Genomic DNA, 19,571 nt, shown 5'->3' on the forward strand with positions numbered 1-19,571 from the left:
TTGGGTTGACTTTTTGTATTTTTTTTCTTTGCGCACCATTTTAAGTAAAAACACATAGTTTTACACACACACAAAAAAAAAAAAAAAAAAAAAAAAAAAAAAAAAAAAAAACTTATGATAAAAAAAAAAATTTCATCCTTTATATTTGGGGTAGTTTACAATTTGTCCTTAAACTTTAAAATCAAGCAATTTTTCTCTTAATATTTTGGAATAAAGAAAATATGTCATATTGTTATTCTCTTAGTTAAACCCTAATAAAAGCTCATTATTCTTAAAATATTTTATTGTGTAATGTTTAAAATACTCTCACTATATTTTAACATCCCAAAAATTTTCTTCTCGTATTTTAAGTTTTAGATGATAGTAATTCTTGAAAAGTTAGAATAATGATATAAGGTATTTTATTTGTTATCTAAAGAATATTGATTTTCTAGGTTTAAATTTTCGAAACTTATAATTTATCAAATGGAAAATTCAATGACGCATGTCTTTTGTTATCTTTTTTATTATATTTTTTATTTTCTAAGTAAAACTCAGTTATTTATTGTTGAAAAATGATGATATTCATTATCATTTCTAGAAATTTTTAGTGAGTGGATATATTGACTTTAGGAAATAAGTACTAAAAAACTATTATAATAAAATAGATATTTATATGTTAAATAGCTACCCTAACTTTGTGATTGTTTAAAATTTTTATACGAATGAGATTAACTTTTTATGACATAATTATCAAAGTTCTTAAAATTAACGTCTCTTTTGATTAATGTAAATCTTTATGTACTTTAAACGTCAAATGATTTATATATTTATTTTATAATATAAATAAAATCTATAATTGACATTAATCACTACTCTTTTTCCACAGCAAGCATGTGCCTTGCATGTGCTGGCCTAACTAGTGATATAATATACTCAGTACTTGACTTTTCTCTTTATATATATATATATATATATATATATAATCTTTTGGGATAAATTTGAATGGCCTTTTCTCAAGCTAGTGTATTATTATGTTAGTATATTTATTTTTTAAGATGTCTTTATCTTGTATAAATTTATTGAAATATTTTAATAATGAGAGAATATTTGTTCAATCTTTGTAATAAATTATGAAAAATATCATCCAATCATTAATCATGATATATTTTAACCTCTTTTTTTATTAAAAGATAGAAATATTTTAACCTCTTTAAATATTATTTTAGTTAAAATTGCTAAATTTTGTACTTATATATTTATTTATATTTTAAATAATTATTAAATTAATTATGATGTTATCATAATTCAATCACCTTAAAAACCTTAAATCTCTCTATTTTTTGATTCTTTGAATGGTCAGGATTTCAAAACTATGTTAATGATATGTATGTTAGAATGAAGAGATATTGATGTTAACTCTTTTCTAATCATATATAAATTAAGAGACCATCATTGCATTAAAATTAAAGTGTTTCTTTAAATATCATTTATTTTTAACTTACTTAAACTCTAAGTCATCCGTAAAATCCGTTATTGCATTAAAATTAAAGTGTTTCTTTAAATATCATTTATTTTTAACTTACTTAAACTTTAAGTCATCCGTAAAATCAACAGATTTTACGGATGTGCAAGTAAACTAGCGTAAAAGGGTTGTGAGAAGACAAATATAGTAAAAGAATTTTACTGTTGTCCATCTTTTTCGTACAACTTATTTGTTTGGGATATGAAAGTTGGGACCCCTAGGGTACTACACTTGTAATAATGGTACCCTGCTTTCCATTAAAAAAAAAAAAAAAAAGATAGTCACCTCACACTATGTATTACGTGCTTTGTCACTTACATTATTTGATTGGTGCCTCTGAAAAAAAAGTGCTTGTCAAAGCATAATGTTAGGATAAAAGAGTAGATAAATGCTGTTTTCTTTTCATAGCACACAAAATGGACACGACTCCTATATTTCTTTTGCTATTTAAATTTCACACTTGTCCTAAAATCTTATCCTCAAAGATCTTAGGCAAGAAAGTGAACAATTTCTGTTTTTTCATCACTAGGTGTTCGGATTCAGACCTAAAATTTATGTTTTTTATTTTATTTATCTTTTTGTGTGTGGCTTTCTTTGCGGGCTGGATAACTACACCCCATGCCAAGGTTTATTTAGATGAAATGTAGAAGAGAGTTTATGAACACAATAAAATATCACAACAGATTTTAAATATTCTTGTTTTTAATTACAATGGGTCTTGGTATAGTTATTATTTTTATTTTAATATATGATGAGCTGACACCTTAACTTTTGTGCAAATATAAAATATTGTGACATGTGACCGTAGAACAATTCAGATGAAGAAATGCAGTACTCGTGCCAAATATAAAATAGGTAAAAATACAAAACTGACTCTCTATCTTTTAACTTTTGTTATTTCAGTCTTCTAATTTTCAGTTTTGTCATTTCAATCTTCTAAGTTTTAATTTTTGTCAATTCAGTATTCCGTTAGATATCAGGTAGGTATCTCTGTTAAGTCAGCCAAAACTACGTCGTTTTGGCTTTTATATATATATATAAATATTTATATTTATAATTAAATGAATAAAAAAAAAATTTATTAAAAAAAAAACACGGAAGGGGAACGATCCCCTGAAAACATGTAAGGGAAGCTTAGTAGCCATGTCACTGAGGCCAAACGAGAGAACCAAGGTCCGCCGTAACTGATACAAGGTGGCGGTGGAAGCCGATGAGGGTCGCCGGCGACGCGAGGAGAGCTTGTAGAAGAAGCACCGCGAAGGCCTTCAAGCCACTCACCAGCAATCCTTCTCTTCCTCTCTCCATGCCTCCGCCGCCACCACCGTAAAAAAGAAGGTAACTTCTTCTACTTCTGAGTTCTACTGCTACTCTCATCCAATTCAATGTTGTTGATGACGATCTGTGCTTTTCTAGGGTTTCACTGTTTGATCTTTTAAGCTTTTTTAGGGATTTTGGGTTTCTGGGTTTTGATTAAAAATGCTGCGTTTTTGGTTTTGATTGTTGTGGTACAGTTGGAGAGTCTTCCTTTGATGGTTTCTGGGGTTTGGTCTACTGATAGCAACTTGTAATTGGAGGCCACTACTCAATTTCGAAAGCTGCTTTCTATTGGTATTTTTAACTTATGTATTCTCATTGATGATGTTTTATGTAAAATAATGAATGTGAATGATAATATATGTATATTGGTGAAATTTTGGAATTACAGAAAGAAGCCCTCCAATTGAGGAAGTAATCCAATTGTCGAGTTTCTTGTCAAGGAGGACTGTTTATATGTTGGAGTCTTTGATCTGCTTATCTGTTGGAGTCTTTGATTTCAGGGGAAGAGGAACGACGTTGTTCCCCTTACATTTTTTTTTTTTTTTTTTAATAACATTTTTTTCCTTTAATTACTAATTTTATAAATAATAATTAAAAGAAAAAAAAAAAAAAAAAAAAAAAAAAAAAAAAAAAAACCACTCTTAACGGAGACAACTAACTGATGTTTAACGGGATACTGAATTGACAAAAATTGAAACTTAAAAGATTGAAATAATAAAACTGAAAGTTAGAGGACTGAAATGATAAAAGCTGAAAGTTAGAGGATCAATTTTACATTTTTGCCTATAAAATATCTAGTTTTGCTGAGATCATATTTTATTTTATTTTTTGGTATGTTTTGGCGTTTGGTATGATAGTAAATACAAATCAATAGAAAATGTATGGAGTTAATGAAAAAACGAGTCCAATAGAGTAGGAGGTTGTTTTTGGAATGTCACATATCATTATTCAACAAACCAATACACAAAAAACAAAAATAAAAATCCCATATGGGCGGTCAATTTTGTGAATGCAAGGTTTTATTTAAATAATTACTTGGAATTATGAGAAATGTTACTGATTTTTTTTTTTTTTTGTACGCAAGTCAAACTACCAAAAAAAAAAAAAAAAAAAAAAGAGTTTCTTATAGCTCATTCTTCAGGGTCGGAATGTCCAAACACAAAAATGAGTCAATTTTCTGCAAAATATTTTTTTTAGAAGACAAGTCATCTTCCAGAAATTAAATTTTTTTTTTTTTTTATCAAAACAGATGGAGTGTTAAAAATTAAACAAAAATTTTTATTTTCACACAGAATATAATGTAAATATAAACATTAGTTTATTTTCTTTAAACACTGTATCAATTAGAAATATTTAAAAAACAATCAATATTTAGTCATCAACATAACTACTCCAACGAACAATACATTCGTAAAGGAGCTAGGTACTAAGACTATTTTGATTATTTAAGAGGTTTTAAGGTTATTTTGTTCATTTGTAGGTTTGAGGGTAATTTAAATTATTTAATAAGTATTTTTAGTGTATTTGCCATTTTTGGCTATTTAAAGGCTCATTTCTATCAATGCCTTGCACACTTGTGACTTGTGAGATTCTTAGACGTGTTGTCTATGTCATATATCTAGCTCATATAATTGAGTTTGAGGTGTGATTAGTATTAAGATAATGTTTCGTAACCCATAACCAACCCGAAATTTTTCTTGACCATAAAAATGTCAATATTTAAATAAACATCATTGTCCAAGGCGAGGCAAAGAGAAAGAACAAAATGGCTACATTCTCAACCTGCATCTTGAGCTGAGAAAATATTGAACTTAGCTAAGGAAGAAACTAGGAGTTTATGAATTTGGACACAAATTCATCAATGTTCTTGTCCGAACTGCCACCCTCACTAATAGCCTCTATAGCTAAACCCCTCCATTTCTTAGCATTCTCTTTCATGTCTCTCCCTCCATTACTTCTCTAATGCAAAACTCAATCTCTTCTCTTCCCACAATACCATTCTCACCAACCTTATACCTCACTCCCATCTTCCACACATCCTGAACAAACTTGGAATTTGGAATTTGATCTGTCCATTGTGGCATCCCCACCAAAGGCACTCCCAAGCTCAATGCCTCTAAGGTTGAATTCCAACCACAATGTGTTAAAAAGCACCCAATAGCCTTATTTGCTAGCACTTCCAATTGGGGGCTCCATTGCACTACCAACCTTTATTTCCTTATCTTCCACAAACTTTTCAGGGAGCTTTGCCTCCTCTGAAGCCTTAACCACCCACAAGAAAAAAAAAATTGCTTCCTTTTAAAGCAAATGCCAATTCCTCCATTTGCTTGTTGCTTAAATTGGCCATGCTACCAAATGACACATAAATAGCAGATCCTTTGGCTTAGTGTTGAGCCAATTAGTGCAATATGAGTCTAATACAAAAAGGTTAAGTCCATAATCTTTGTCATTTTTCAGAAACCCACGCCCTTACATCTCTCTCTCCTTTTTGTGCCATTCAGTCTCTTCACCTTGCTACTACCAATCCACACCTTGCCGACCCACACTATGTCATTCTCCCCTCCACCTTGCCACTGTCGTGCTGTTAACCTCCCCATCTTTGCCGATCAACACCGTTGTTGAGCTACAACTCTTGTTTTTTCATCATCGCCTTCCTCCGATCCACACCGCTGACGAGCCTTTTACTCCTTTGCCATTGATCATCAACCTCACCCTTGCCTCACCACCGAGCTTCTCACTCCTTTGCCACCGATCATCATCCTCACCCTTGCCTCGCCACCTCCCTCTTCCTCTCAATTCGGTGTCTGTCCCTTTCAATGGGACTCTTCCAAGCACTCCATCATCGCTAACCCGTATTCACTCTAACATTCCTCACATTTTATTTTTCCTTTTTAAAAAAATATAAATTAGAATTTTCTTTCTAAGCTTTAAGTTGTGCTCTGTTTGGTTGTTCAAAATTCATTTGTTTATTTTTTAGGGGTTCAATTTAGTAAGTTTGTGAAGAAGAATGTAGGGAAAAGAAGCAATAAGGAGGGAAATTTATGATTTTTGTAGTGTTGTGCTCTGTTTGGTTGCTCTGGATTTCTTTATTTATAGAAGTGCTTATTTGTATATAGGTTCAGAAAATGTAGGGAAATAAACAATAGAGATTTTATGGTTTGGGATGTTAAGTTATATGCTCTGTGTGCTTGCTTGAACTTTTTTGCTATTGAGAAATTTGCTCACTTTGGTTGTTCAATTGAGTGAGTCTGTTTGGGGAAGCTGCACAATGCCAAATCAGGGTCCAGAGTGTATGCTTCTTCCATAACATTCCTTTGTCTTGTTCCTATTGCTTCTTAAATAATGGTGGTTGAGTGCAATATATGCTGCTTGGATTTATTTTCAAGATGGAAGTGGCAAACTTGCATAAGCTGCTACTTAGTTTAATAATAAAATCTCCATAAATCATAAAAAAGGAGGGCAGTTTGAATGTCATATTTTGATAATGGTAGCCCCGCCATAGAAACAAGAAAAATTACAGACCATCACTTACATGTCAATGCATTTTGTGATATGGAAAAATGATTTTGTTCTTTCCCATTCTAAGATGCGTTATCATGGACTATGGTTGCGATAAAGTCTATTCGAAATTGTTGTTCAACTAAGATGGGAACCTGGTGGCAGTAGAGATTTATCTGAGTCGTTATCGAACTAAGATGGGATTACAAGTTGTTTGCTACATAACCTTAGTTTTTATAGCTTTTATGAATCTTATAGCTAATGTATCACTCTTATCTATTGGTTAACCTTTGATCAATTCTTTACAAGTAACATACTCTAGTTTGTGCTCTTACAATTGTTTAGAGGCCCTATATTTCAAATTTGGTTATGAGAGTCTATAATTTATGAATTGAGGTTTTTAGTGGGAGTTATCAGTGCAGGTTTCTTTCTCCCAATTCTTAAACTATCACTGTGGTATTTATTATGACTTCTTTGTTTGTGATCATTCTTTCAACAATCGTGCACTTACAGAGGACTTGAGGATTTTATCCCCATTGCTTTCCAGAGGCAGTTTTAAGAAATTCCACTAGTTGTGAGTAATGTATCTCTAGAATATAAGCACACTATAAATGATTGATGACATATGGCATTTTTTAATTGTTTGAGTTTTTTGTTTTTGATCGGTTTGTTTAAGATTTATGTTTTGGGTTATTATAATTTTTTATTTTTCTAGTATTGGCAGGTTAAACATTTTTTTTTTTGTTTTCACTTCAAATTTCTTTGGTAGAGGCGTGTGCTAGCTTGAGCATAGTAAGTAATTTGTTATTAAATTCTTGTAAATTTCTATATTTTAATGTTGATAATTGGTATTGTGGTGAGTTGCTGAGTTGGAGTAAGTAGGTGGCTTGCATATTGTTATAAGGTGGTTGAAATTCATATTGAAAATGTTTCTTTATTTTTGAATTATGGATGGACATCGTTGAGTTACTTTTTTTTTATTATATTAACGTTTTTTTTTTATTTAAAAATACTTGTAAGCGTTTTATATTGTGATGTTGATGATTGGTATTGTGGTGAGTTGTTGAGTTGGAGTAAACTGGTGGCTTGCATGATGTTATAAGGTAGTTTAAATTTTATATTGGAAGTGTTTCTTATTTTTTTGAATTGTAGATGGATATTGTTGAGTAATTTTAATTGATTATACTAACCTTTTTTTAATACTTGTAAGCGTTTTATATTGTAATGTTGAGCGGGTGACTTGCATGATATTATAATGTGGTATAAATTCATATTGGGAGTGTTTGATTGTTTTATGTATATTTGTTTAAGTATTAAGGTCTATATAGACTTGTGCATTCTTGAATGGGATATGACTTTATCTAAGTAGATTATAGACTTAAATGTTAGAATACATTATACATGAGTTGTCATTATTTTGCTGAAGTAACATTTACCTTGCACTTGTAGTCCAACATGGATAAAAGTTGGATGACACTGGGTAAGACACCTAACGACAAATTAAATAAACCATATATTACTGGGGTCAATTCATTTATTAATTTTGCAATGGCGGTTGTGGACTTGAGTGGTAATATTTTGTGCTTGTGTATTCAATGTGTGAATTGCTATCAACAATCTCTTTATGTTTTGCATGTCCATTTGCTTCATCATAGGATTATGCAATCTTACCCTATATGGTATGATCATGGAGAACCTCGTGTATTGAACGAGAACATTCATAATAATGAAATGTTAGATGGTGATCATATGGATGGTATTGATGCCTTGGTGGGTGTCCAAATTATAAGGGAACCAAGAAATACAAATCAAGATGAGTAAGTGCATAATTTTGATAAATTTAAGGAAGGTGCAAAGCATGAGTTGTATCTGGGTTGCATTGATTATACTATATTGAAGTTTGTTATTGAAATGTTGAATGTAAAGGTAATGACCAACTTGAGTAATAAGGGACTTGATATTATGCTAGAATTGTTAATAAAGCTTTTACCGAAAGGTAACTTGGTTCCAAAGAAGATATTATGTGACTTGGGCATGTCATACAAGCATATAGATGCATGCAAAAATGATTGTGCACTATTCTAGAAGGAAAATGAAAACCTTGATAAATGTCCAGTGTGTGAGCAGCCTAGGTACAAGGATACACATACTTGTGGTAAGAAGATTCCTCATAAGGTATTACGTTACTTCTCGTTGACACTGAGACTGAGGAGATTGTAAATGTCAAGACAAAGAGCTAATGACATGAGATGGTATATAAACATACGTGTGGACGATGGGATAATGAGACATCTAACTAATAGTGAGGAGTGGAAGGAGTTTGATCTACAACATCCTGATTTCGCCCTCGAACCTTACAATGTAAGGTTGGGATTGGCTATAGATGGATTCAACCCTTACTGCCATTTATTGGAGTATTGTTAATCCTTGATGAGAAGCAGCCATGCTATGTTCCTGTTAGGCGTGGGGCAGGGAATAACAAGACTAGTAAAGGGAAAGAACCAATGGTTTCAGCCATGCAGGTTGAGCATGGGCTGAAGAAGGGTGAGATGACTTATTTGGCTGCATTGATTGAGATGAAGCAGGATAAGTATGTCGAAGTTCTAGATGCTGTGGCTGGATTGTTGGGGGAGTTTGCTTATGTGATGCCTCCAGAATTTCCTATGACCCTTCCACCAAGGTGTGCTGTTGATTATAGGATTGAGTTGGTTCCTAGATTAAAGCCTCCTTTGAAGGCCCCATATAAAATGTCCCTAATGGAGTTGGTTGAGATGAGAAAGCAATTGACAGAATTGCTAGATGCAGGCTACATTCAGCCTTCCAAGACTCCTTATGGTGCTCCTGTTTTGTTCCAAAAGAAGCAGGACGACTCATTGTGGATGTGTGTGGACTATAGAGCCTTGAACAAAGTGACTGTGAAAAACAAGTATCCAGTCCCTTTGATTCAAGACCTTTTTGACAGATTGAGCAAAGCCGTCTACTTCACAAAGTTGGATTTGAGATTAGGTTATTGGCAAGTAAGGATTGCTGAAGGGGATGAGCCTAAGACTACTTGTGTGACTCGGTATGGTTCTTATGAATTTTTAGTTATGCCTTTTGGTTTAACAAATGCCCCTGCTACATTCTGTAATTTGATGAATGATGTCTTCTATGAGTATGTGGATTGCTTTGTTGTGGTTTACTTGGATGACATAGTAATATATAGTGAATCCTTGGAGGATCACTTTGAACACCTTATGAAGGTTCTATCCAAATTGAAGGAACATCAATTGTTTGTTAAGAAAGAGAAGTGTGAGTTTGCTCAGCAAGAGATTTTGTTTCTAGGGCATAAGGTCAACAAATGTAGGGTAATGATGGATGAGAGGAAGGTGCAGGCTATCCCTGATTGGCCTCCACCAAGTAAAGTTGCTGAGTTGCGGTCTTTCCTTGGGTTGGCTAGCTATTACAAGAAATTTATTCAAGGATATTCTAAGAAGGTTGCTCCTCTCACAGATTTGCTGAAAAAGGACAAGAAATGGGTGTGGATAGATGCATGTCAAGAAGCTTTTGACAAGTTGAAAGTTGCTGTATCAATCAAAATCCGATAAATGAGAGACATGTGTGCAAAAATAACTGCCCACTAACACATGTCTTTCAATTGTTAGTGGGTAAGTTATTTTTTGTTAACATGTCACATACTTATTGGATTTTGATATCGCTAACATAGTATTATTTGATACCAAATACGTCCTCCTGAAATAGACCCCATTAGGTAAAAAATTCAATCTTGATACGGAAAAATATAAGCCTGGACCGGTGTCTATTTGAGGTATTGACATGTATGCATTTTTGCAAGAATTGCTGCAACTTAGTTTGCAGCAAATCCTTATCCATAAATCAATTTCATCCAAAACAAACAACTTAGCCCTTTAAAAAAGATTTAAACAAAAATAATTTTGTCATTTTTCTAGCAGTAGATGCACACATCAAAGACAAAATTAAAAAAAAAAAAAAAAAAAAAAACCCCTTTAGCGGCTAAGTAGTAGTAGCGCCGGAGGTCAGAGTTGTCACACACAACTAGTAGTAAAGACTCTAAGTCTTGGCTCTATCCCTGCCTCCCACACGACTTAACCAAAAAACTTATGTTTATAAGTTTGAGTCCATTTATGTTGTATTAACTACTAATTATTATAATTGTTATTCAATGTAAAACTTATTCACATGTCTACAGTCTATACCTAACATGTGGGACTACACATATATACAATAATAACTAGATACTCGAAGAGTTATGAATACTTTTATTTTCAAGCAAATAGATATTTGAAACTTAGTTAATAATATCACTTCTATGTACAAAGAAAATGGGTGATTTGAGAAATGAGGCCCCTAATTTTGAGTTTTGAGTAATGAAATCTGAGTTTGGTAATAGGTGAGGTGAGGTGTGAGAAATTTGCTACGTGAATTGAAGACAATTCTGATTGGGGGGTGGTTGATTTGAATTACCAATAAAATTTCTATTTTTTGACCCAAAAAAAAGAAAGAAAGATGTAAGATAGTTTGATTGGTCCAAGTTTATTAGATTTTCTTCTGCCTTGTGTTGTGTCTTCTATTTAGCTTATCTAGCATGACAAAGTTAATCCAAAAAAAGAAAAAAAATTCTTTCCACACGATTCAAAATCCCCAAAACAAAGAAAAACGACATCGTTTTTGTCTCAATCCAACAAAAAAAAAAAAAAATCCCACCGAGGCACAGCACAGTAACATCGTTTCTTTCTCTCTTCTTCTCATTTCTGATATCTCTTCTTCTCCTTCTTCTTCTTCCTCACGCTCACACATCCACACCATACCGCTCCGCCACCGTTCCTCCTCCGGCGACGAACTTCCGGCGAGCTCTCCAGAGCTACGGGCTTAGCCCAATATCAACATCACTGAAAATGAAGGTGATTTCTTCAAATTTCGTAATTCTCAATGCTTTTGTTCGATTCGTGTTTTTTTGTTTATACATTACTTGGTGTGCCTGTGTGTTTGTGAGAGAGAGAGAGAGAGAGAGAGAGAGAGTAAAGAATAATCTGATAGAATGTAAGTTGATAATGTGAATTTTGAAGAAACCCTCAATTTTGGATAATTATGGAGGTTTTTGGTTCTCAAGGTTTCGTTTTTAGGGTTTCGTCTTTCATGTGCTTAATTATTGGGAAAATGGGAAGTGGGGGTTTTCAATGTTGCCCATGGGATTGTGGGATTTTGTTGAAGTTTATTAGGTATAGCTCAAATGGCACTTCGTTCGCTTTTCAGAGTAATGTGGAGGGTGAGGTTGTAGGTTCAGGACTTGTTAGGTAAGTTTTGAAGTTACAAGTAAGCAAAAAAGTTTGAGGATTTTGTTGAGGTTTATGTTGGAGATGTATTTGGGATTCTGTTTTGAGAATTTCGAAGTTGAATTCTTGGGTGGAAACTTTTTTGTTGTGAGTTCGCGTGGTATGATTTGCGTGGGGGTTTTGAATTCCTATTGTTTCCATGAGTAAGGAATAATTGATAGAATGTCAGTTCTTAATGTGAATTTGAATGGCGGGAAAGTGCTGGATTTAGGGCACTTCAGTCCGCTGTGAGAGTAAGTTGGAGGGTATTGTTGTGGGTTCAGGACTCATTTCGTGAGTGTGGAACTTACCAATAGAAAATAAAGTTTGAGGGTTTTGTTGATTTATTTTATGTTGGAGATGTATTTGGGATTCACTTTTGAGGATTTTGGATTTGAATTGTTTAAACTTGGTTGTTGTGATTTGGTGTGGCATGAATTGAGTTGGGAGTTTTTCATATGGGTTGAGGAACTAAGGGTGGTTGAATCTCTATACTTGATCATGAAGGTCGGACTATGGTCACACGCATACGTGCACACCCTAAATTCTTGTAGCAATGTATTATTTATGTATTTATTTATTTTGTGGCTAAATCAAGAATTGGGAAGGGGGGAAATGAATGAAAGACCTTATTGGTGTGAATTCTATGCCCAGTAGATTTCTGTGGCTGAGTTGAAGAAATCATAGATACTAAAATTGATCTTGTGTAAGGGGCGTTGGTAGGCGACCTTAAAGGGCCAGAGGAGTCTCATGTGCAGTTCAAGTACTCTCTGTTAGGCTAAAATTCTGGGAGGATATATATGACTTTCTCTTTTTAACAATCTTATGTCCTTTTTTTGATTAGTAAGTTACACATGCAAGTATGAATCTGGTTACTGTTACCTATATTTTACTTATATATAAAAAAGAAGTTACACATGCAACTGGTGCCTGTTGGGCCTTGAACTTTATTATCTTATGTTATCATTTTTGTTATTTTAGATGTCAAGTATTAAGTAATGAAGATGAGAAAATTGAAAAATAGAACTTAGTTCTTTTACTCCATTTTCTTCTGGTATTGAGTTTATTGGCTTAGTACAAAGCACATGTGATTTGGTCAGCAAAAATGTCCCTTCTAAGTAGGTTCTTTTACAGAAGACCCCCAGATGGCTTGCTTGAATTTGTTGACAGAGTATATGGTAATGGCCTTCATTCCTTAATCTTGAATAAATTGCTATTATAGCTTTGTATTTTTGTGAATTATGAATCCATACATGTGTTATAATTGCATACCCACTGTTTGGTTTCATGAATATCTGCAGTTTTTGATTCGTGTTTTTCCACTGAAGTCTTGCCTGATGGAATGTACCAAATATACTTGCATGAAATCATAACTGAGTTACACGAGGAATTCCCAGGCTCCTCATATCTAGCTCATATAATTCCGTTTGAGATGCGATTTTTTTTAATAATTCGATAGTTACAATGAGAAAGTAGAATTAATGATCAAGAAGTATCAATCTATTGAGCTACAAGATTCTTGGCTTGAGGTGAGATTAGTATTTAGATAATGTTTCACAACCAATCACAAACATAGAATTTTTTTCATTGACCACAATGAATATTTAAAAACACAATAAATATTTAAATACAATGGCATCACTATCCTGAGGCAAGACAATTAGAGAAAAAAAAAGTGATTACATTCTCAAACTGCATCCTAAGTTGAGATTATTACATCTGGAAAACAATATGCAGTCTAATAAATTAGGAGTTTATGAATTTGGATACAAATTCATCAATGTTCTTGTCTGAACTGCCCCCCTCTCTGCCAGCCTTTATTGCCAAATCCCTCCACTTCTTAGCATTCTCTAGTTAATCTTTCCCGCTCTCACCTTCCATTACTTCCTTGATGCAAAACTCAATCTCTTCTCTTTCAACAATACCATCTTGCAAACCTTAGCCCTCACTCCCACCTTCCACACATCCTAATCATACTTGGCATTCGTAGTTTGATCAGTCCATTGTGGCACTCCCAAGCTCAATGCCTCCAAAGTTGAATTTCAACCACAATGTGTTAAAAAGCAACCAATTTCCTTATTTGATAGCAATTCCAGTTGGGAGCACCATTGCACTACCAACCCTTTATTTCCTATCTCTTCCACAAACTTTGCAAGGAGCTTTGCTTCCTCAGAAGCCTTAACAACCCACAAGAAATGGAATTTACTTCCTATTAAAGCAAATGCCAATTCCTCCATTTGCTTGTTGCTTAAACTAGCCATGCTACCAAAGGACGCATAAATAACAGACCCTGTTGGCTTAGTGTTGAGCCAATTATTGCAAATAGATGAGTCTAATATGAAAAGATTAGCCCATAATCATTGTCATTTTCTAGATGTTTGTCTAAATAGAAAGATGGAATTGTTGGTCCAATTGGCAGTAATCGACAGACTTTTGACATTGAGTCCACCAACTGATATGAGGAAGGACAATAATCAAATTTCTATTGGTACGAAAGGTTATAATAGCATTCCATGTACATTTCTTATCAGTTATAGATTATCCTTTGCTGCTTGGACATATACATCTTAAAATGAAAAGTCACATCATCTAAAATGTTGAAAAAGCACAGCAACAATTATATAACTGAAAACGTCTTGATGGTTACAACCTTAACGATAAATGCTAGTATCATTGTCACAAACTTTGTTAGAATTGTTCTATGTGGCAAATTACGATTGATTGTTTGTTACTATCACAAAAGTCAACTATTTTTTCTTCATTACTCACAAGATGTCGAACGGTTTTAGCAAAGTGTATGATAGTAGTATTATTCAACCTTAATTCTAGCATGATCTTTATGGAAGTTTCAGGTTAATTATGTTAGGATGAGCATTCGCATCCAGTTATGCATAATAAATTGGTCAAGTATTAGATGGAATAACTATAGAAAAAGCAATTGATTAGTATAACATTAATAGCTAAGAGCTTTATTGCTTAATTGACAGCTCTTGATATTTTCAACCGAGACATCCATAATTTAAATAAAAATAAAAAAAATAAAAAATAAAGTATGACATTATAAGCTCAAACTCATTGTTTATGCTATTGAGATAAAAGATATCTCAACATGCCATGTTAATGGACTCTGCAAAAAACAAATTGGATAATAAATTTATAACAAAGTAAGGTGGTATAAGACCTCCTTAAGTGAGAATCAAATTTCTGACGACTGTGGGTTTGGTTTTTCTAACGACTATGAATTTGGAATTTGGACGATTGACAAACTAAAAATTTTAATCATTATCAGATTTTTTTCTTTTTTTTTTTTGGTGCAAATCATTATCAGATTTTAACACTAATATAAGTAAATATCTAAATTACTTTTTTTTTAATGGAGATACCTCAATTTGTAAATATTATATTTTAAAATTTGCATTACCTCTATAATCACTTTCTTTTCTTCTATTGTTTATTCAAAAAAAGAGTGAATGATTAAAAAAAAAAGCAGTCCGACCCACACATAAAACAATTTCTTAAATGAAAATTATAAAAATGAAATTATTGTATATCATAATTACCCACCTCAGGCTCTAGCTCGTAGAAAGTGTTGACAAGAACTGCATCGGCTTTATCGGTGCTAGAAAATTGATTGAGCACCATCTCAAAGTAAGCTGGGTACGATCCAGGCACACTGATAAAAGATGGCATATCTTCAAGCTCAAGCACAGGTAGACCAGGAATTGAGATGGGTGTGGAAGTAATTGGTAGTTTCAATAGTACATGGTGCACATGATAGTATATGAAATTCACAGCACAAGTTTGAGTGAAGAAAGCAGCTCCAAATATACCAAACTTTTTAGCTACTTCCAAAGCCCAAGGCAAAAAAGGGTCATAGATTATACAATCAATTGGGTTTGCAGTGTTTTTGTTCTTTATAATAAGGTCAGCCAGTGTTTTTGAGCATACCATACGATTGAGATATGCATGGATACTCTCTGCTTGGGCGAACCCACCTTCATCATAGCCATCTGATATTGTGTCAAATTGGAGAGAGCTTGATGATTGGGGTTGCATGGATGAAAAGGGTTGTGGCTAGTGTAGCTTTAAGCCCTTTGGAGACCAAACGTTTAGAGAATTGGAGCAATGGATTTATGTGGCCTTGGCTTGGATATGGTAAAGCTAAGACATGGCCTCTATATGTTTTGTTTCCATTTCTCTTTCACTCGGGAGTTAGCTCAACAACTATTGAGTTTAGTAGTTTCCAACTTAGAGCTATCTTGGGAAGAGTTGCATGTCTTGCTACTCGGTGAAACCTATTTGTAGGAGGAAGTATGCGACTCAACATTTCCAAAAAATTAAAATAATAATGTTATATTAAATTAAATGTTATAAAGAACAAAAAGACTGGTAGATTGTACGTGCTGCCATCTTTTAAAATTTCAAAAGTTATGGCATATTTTACTATAATAATGTTAGTAGCACACATAAAAATACACATTTTGCCTCAATGATCTTGTGTGATAAACTGTAATTGCATGTCTGTCACTATAACATGGGCTTAGTATTTTTTTCTTACTTAATTTGTCATGTAAGACAATTACGACAAATTGTGTATTTCTGTGTTACTATCATTGTTGTTTTATTGCACCATTCTTTGTTTTTTTGTTTGTTTGTTTGTTTTTTTTATTTTTCTTTTTTTTCCTTTTTTTTTTAATTTAAAATTTTTTTTTTTAACCTTACGCCAAGTGGGACATGTACAAAGAGATAAGAACACGTTACACATTTTCGAAATAAATGGCTTTTTTCCAAAAATAAATGCTTATTGTGTTAACAAAAAAATGCATTTTGTTGACCGCATTTTTATTTGGGCTTAAATTGGCAAGTTATATTCTTTTTCTTAAAGGCTGTAGTTGGTTCAATAGAAATTGATTTTTAAAAAATAATTTTCATATTTACAAGTATTAGGGGTGACGGAAAATGTTCGTCAAACAGATTTTTTTTTTCGGTTAACCATAAAATAAAGACAATTATAACGGAAATTAGTTTACAGATTCATTTTAGGCCTCATCTAAAACTTATGAATTGAACCTCCACCCCCCACTAACATCCTCGATCATTGCTGGCCAGTGGTCGCCACCGTTGTTGATCCCTTGATCATAATTTCTTTTATCTGAGGCTATGTTTGGTTCAATGAAAATTGATTGCCGAAAAATATTTTCCATATTTATCGGTGTTTGGGACAACGAAAATTGTTGGTCAATCAAAAATTGCTATCTTGTTTATCATAAAATAAAAGTACTTACGGTGGAAATTAGTTTATGCTTGTAAACCATTTTTCACCTCACCCAAAACTTATCAAACAAATTTCCACCCCCTATCTACCACCCAACCACCACCCAGAGGTTGAGCCATGCATAACCACCCCCCCCCCCCCCCCCCGGCCGCTCCCAATTTCAATCAGAAATTCCTTTTTTTTGTTTGAAGTTACATGTTTTAGATGGGTTACAATTCTATCACTTATAAATTAATGTGATATTCAAATAAACAAATAGTTATCTGAAACAATTATCTCAAATAAAAAAAAATTAAATTTTAACTAAAAAGAAAACAATAATTACCACCCAATAACCATTGGTGAGTATGACTCTTTTTTCTTTGTATTTTTTTTTTTTCATTCTCTTTCTCTATTCAATTTGCTTTTTTTTAGTTCTCATCACTACTTCATGTTGTTTTTATAGTTTTTTGGTGCAACAGATTGCTAAGTCCAAAACTCTTGTAACCTTGTTTCAATTCCAAAAAGGTAAAGATGTGTAAGGTTAAAAAACCCATACACTTTGTAAAATTAATTAATATTAGCCATTTCCCTCAGGAATTTTTTTTTTTAATATTAGCCATTATTTTTTCTCTATACTCCCCATTTACTTGATTCTTCTTCTATTCCTTATTTTACATTATATAATATATTTATATATTTGACATAAATATATAATAAATTATTCCTAATTTGATATTGATATATAATATATCATATAAATAAAATAATGTTATTTTATTATATTTTTTATACATTCAATCATTGTTTGTCTAAATTCTGGGATCTTTAACTTATTAGTAATTTTTTTTATCTTAAGTTATAACAAATAATAAGGGATTTGAACACTAGATGTCTGCATTGTGAACCCCAGGAAAAATATCAACCAGTTTAATTACGAAACTCTTGACTATTATACTTAAGTAAAATATTACATTCTCAAAAAAAAAAAAAAAAAAAAAAGTAAAATATTGCAATTTATCTTCTAAAAAAAGTAGAAAATATTTTCTGTCGAACCAAACATAAGTAATTAAAAAGACAATGAGGGAATAGAATATACACCGAATCACATCACTCATTATTAACACCAAGTCATATATACTGACAATATGAAGTGATCCGAACATGTGTTCATTGTAGATGAAATAGTCTTATTTGCAATGCAAGCGTGGGTGCATTGGCATCTCATGTGTTTGTGGCTTTGTGCATAGTGCAGTCAGCACTCAGCAGTGTCCGCAAACTCATCATCAGTCTGGATCATTGAATTAAAGTGATAATGTCCGGTGAACAACTACAGTATATCCAGTCATTGATAGTGATAGGACTAATATTGTGTCGAGTTCCAATCACCCGCAACCCGATCCGATAAAAATCGGGTTTATCATGGAAGAATGAAGAGTCCTACCCAACCTGAACGGACTCCTCATTATTTTTTTGGAGAATATAAGTAATAACTGGATAGTTATTTTTATTATATCCAGTCATTTTTTTTTAAGAAAATAGTTACTTTTTAATTGAATGGCAACAATGGTTTACCTTCCCTTAAAAAAAATTAATTGAATGGTTCACGTTCCCTAAAAAAAAAAAAAAAATTGAATGGTTCACGTTTTTTGATTAAATTGATTGATTAATAGTTAATACTTTACATACGCAACACTTTTGTATTTCAAACTACGTTACCTATCAAATGGTGGGAAAAGAATAAAAGTTCCAATCCTACCAAGAAATGATAATCTCATGTGCCGAAGCATACTGGCCGCAAAGACAAAAATCTGAGCATAAAATATGGTGAAGAAATGATAATTGTTTACAGAGAAGAAAAATCTCTGTGGCATGTCATTTTCTACCAATCTAATCATCCTTCTCCGATGACCATATTACCAAATACCAAAAGACAGCCCAATATTTTGTCTCAAATCTGATGCACAAGATCTATGCACTTGTTAAAGCTTCTATGAAATTAAAAATTAAAATTGCATGTACGGTAATCTTTTAATAATGGTATGTGCATTAAAACAGAGTGGTTTGAGAACTTTTTCTAATGGAAACTCATAAAATTGTAAAATATGTGCATGTTTTTTTTTTTTTTTGGGGGGGGGGGGGGGGGTGAGAAATCATGGAAATTAATAAAAGACAAACTCTTTTTATTTTTTAATGCATAAAATGATATAAGCCAATCTCTTAGTACGAAGACTATGGCAAATGACTCTTTTATCCAACAATTATACAGGCCAATGACCATATTACGATTAGAAAAAGGTTACCATAAAAAATGGTACTAAAAGACAATCTTGGTCTGTATTTTTTTTTTTTTTTTTGGATAACATCTTGGTCTCTATATATGTTAGATAAAACAGTCGTTTATGACTTTTTCTGTTCATAGTCCTTATAATAAGTTACTTGTTACAATATTCAGAACAAAACAGTTGGTTGGATAATTCTTTGTATAGATGCATGTATGCATAAAAAATAGTTTATAAAAATGTTGGAAACCCATAGAAGACAATCTCATGGTAACCCTTTTTTTTAAAAGTAATAAAGTGGCTTATGACTCTCTCTGTTCATAGTACTTGTAATATATTTTTTTGTTTTTTTAAAGGTTAAAGACAATAACATGATAGCTCTT

General features: G+C 32.6%; 2 long non-coding RNA genes and 1 pseudogene across 2 annotated transcripts; 2 read left to right on the forward strand and 1 right to left on the reverse strand.

The window, feature by feature from the left end:
- The first annotated feature begins 2,578 nt into the window (after positions 1 to 2,578).
- On the forward strand, positions 2,579 to 3,260 carry LOC126702384 (uncharacterized). Its single transcript, XR_007647739.1, has 2 exons — positions 2,579 to 2,839; positions 3,016 to 3,260. It is a non-coding gene; the product is annotated as an uncharacterized LOC126702384 (long non-coding RNA).
- Positions 3,261 to 4,579: 1,319 nt separating this feature from the next.
- Positions 4,580 to 16,856, reverse strand: LOC126703734 (UDP-glycosyltransferase 74F2-like; annotated as a pseudogene).
- LOC126702387 (uncharacterized) lies at positions 10,960 to 13,048 on the forward strand. The gene is made up of 2 exons (XR_007647742.1): positions 10,960 to 12,830; positions 12,954 to 13,048. It is a non-coding gene; the product is annotated as an uncharacterized LOC126702387 (long non-coding RNA).
- Positions 16,857 to 19,571: the final 2,715 nt, after the last annotated feature.

The sequence above is a fragment of the Quercus robur genome, chromosome 10 (assembly GCF_932294415.1).
Source record: "Quercus robur chromosome 10, dhQueRobu3.1, whole genome shotgun sequence".
NCBI lineage: Eukaryota > Viridiplantae > Streptophyta > Magnoliopsida > Fagales > Fagaceae > Quercus > Quercus robur.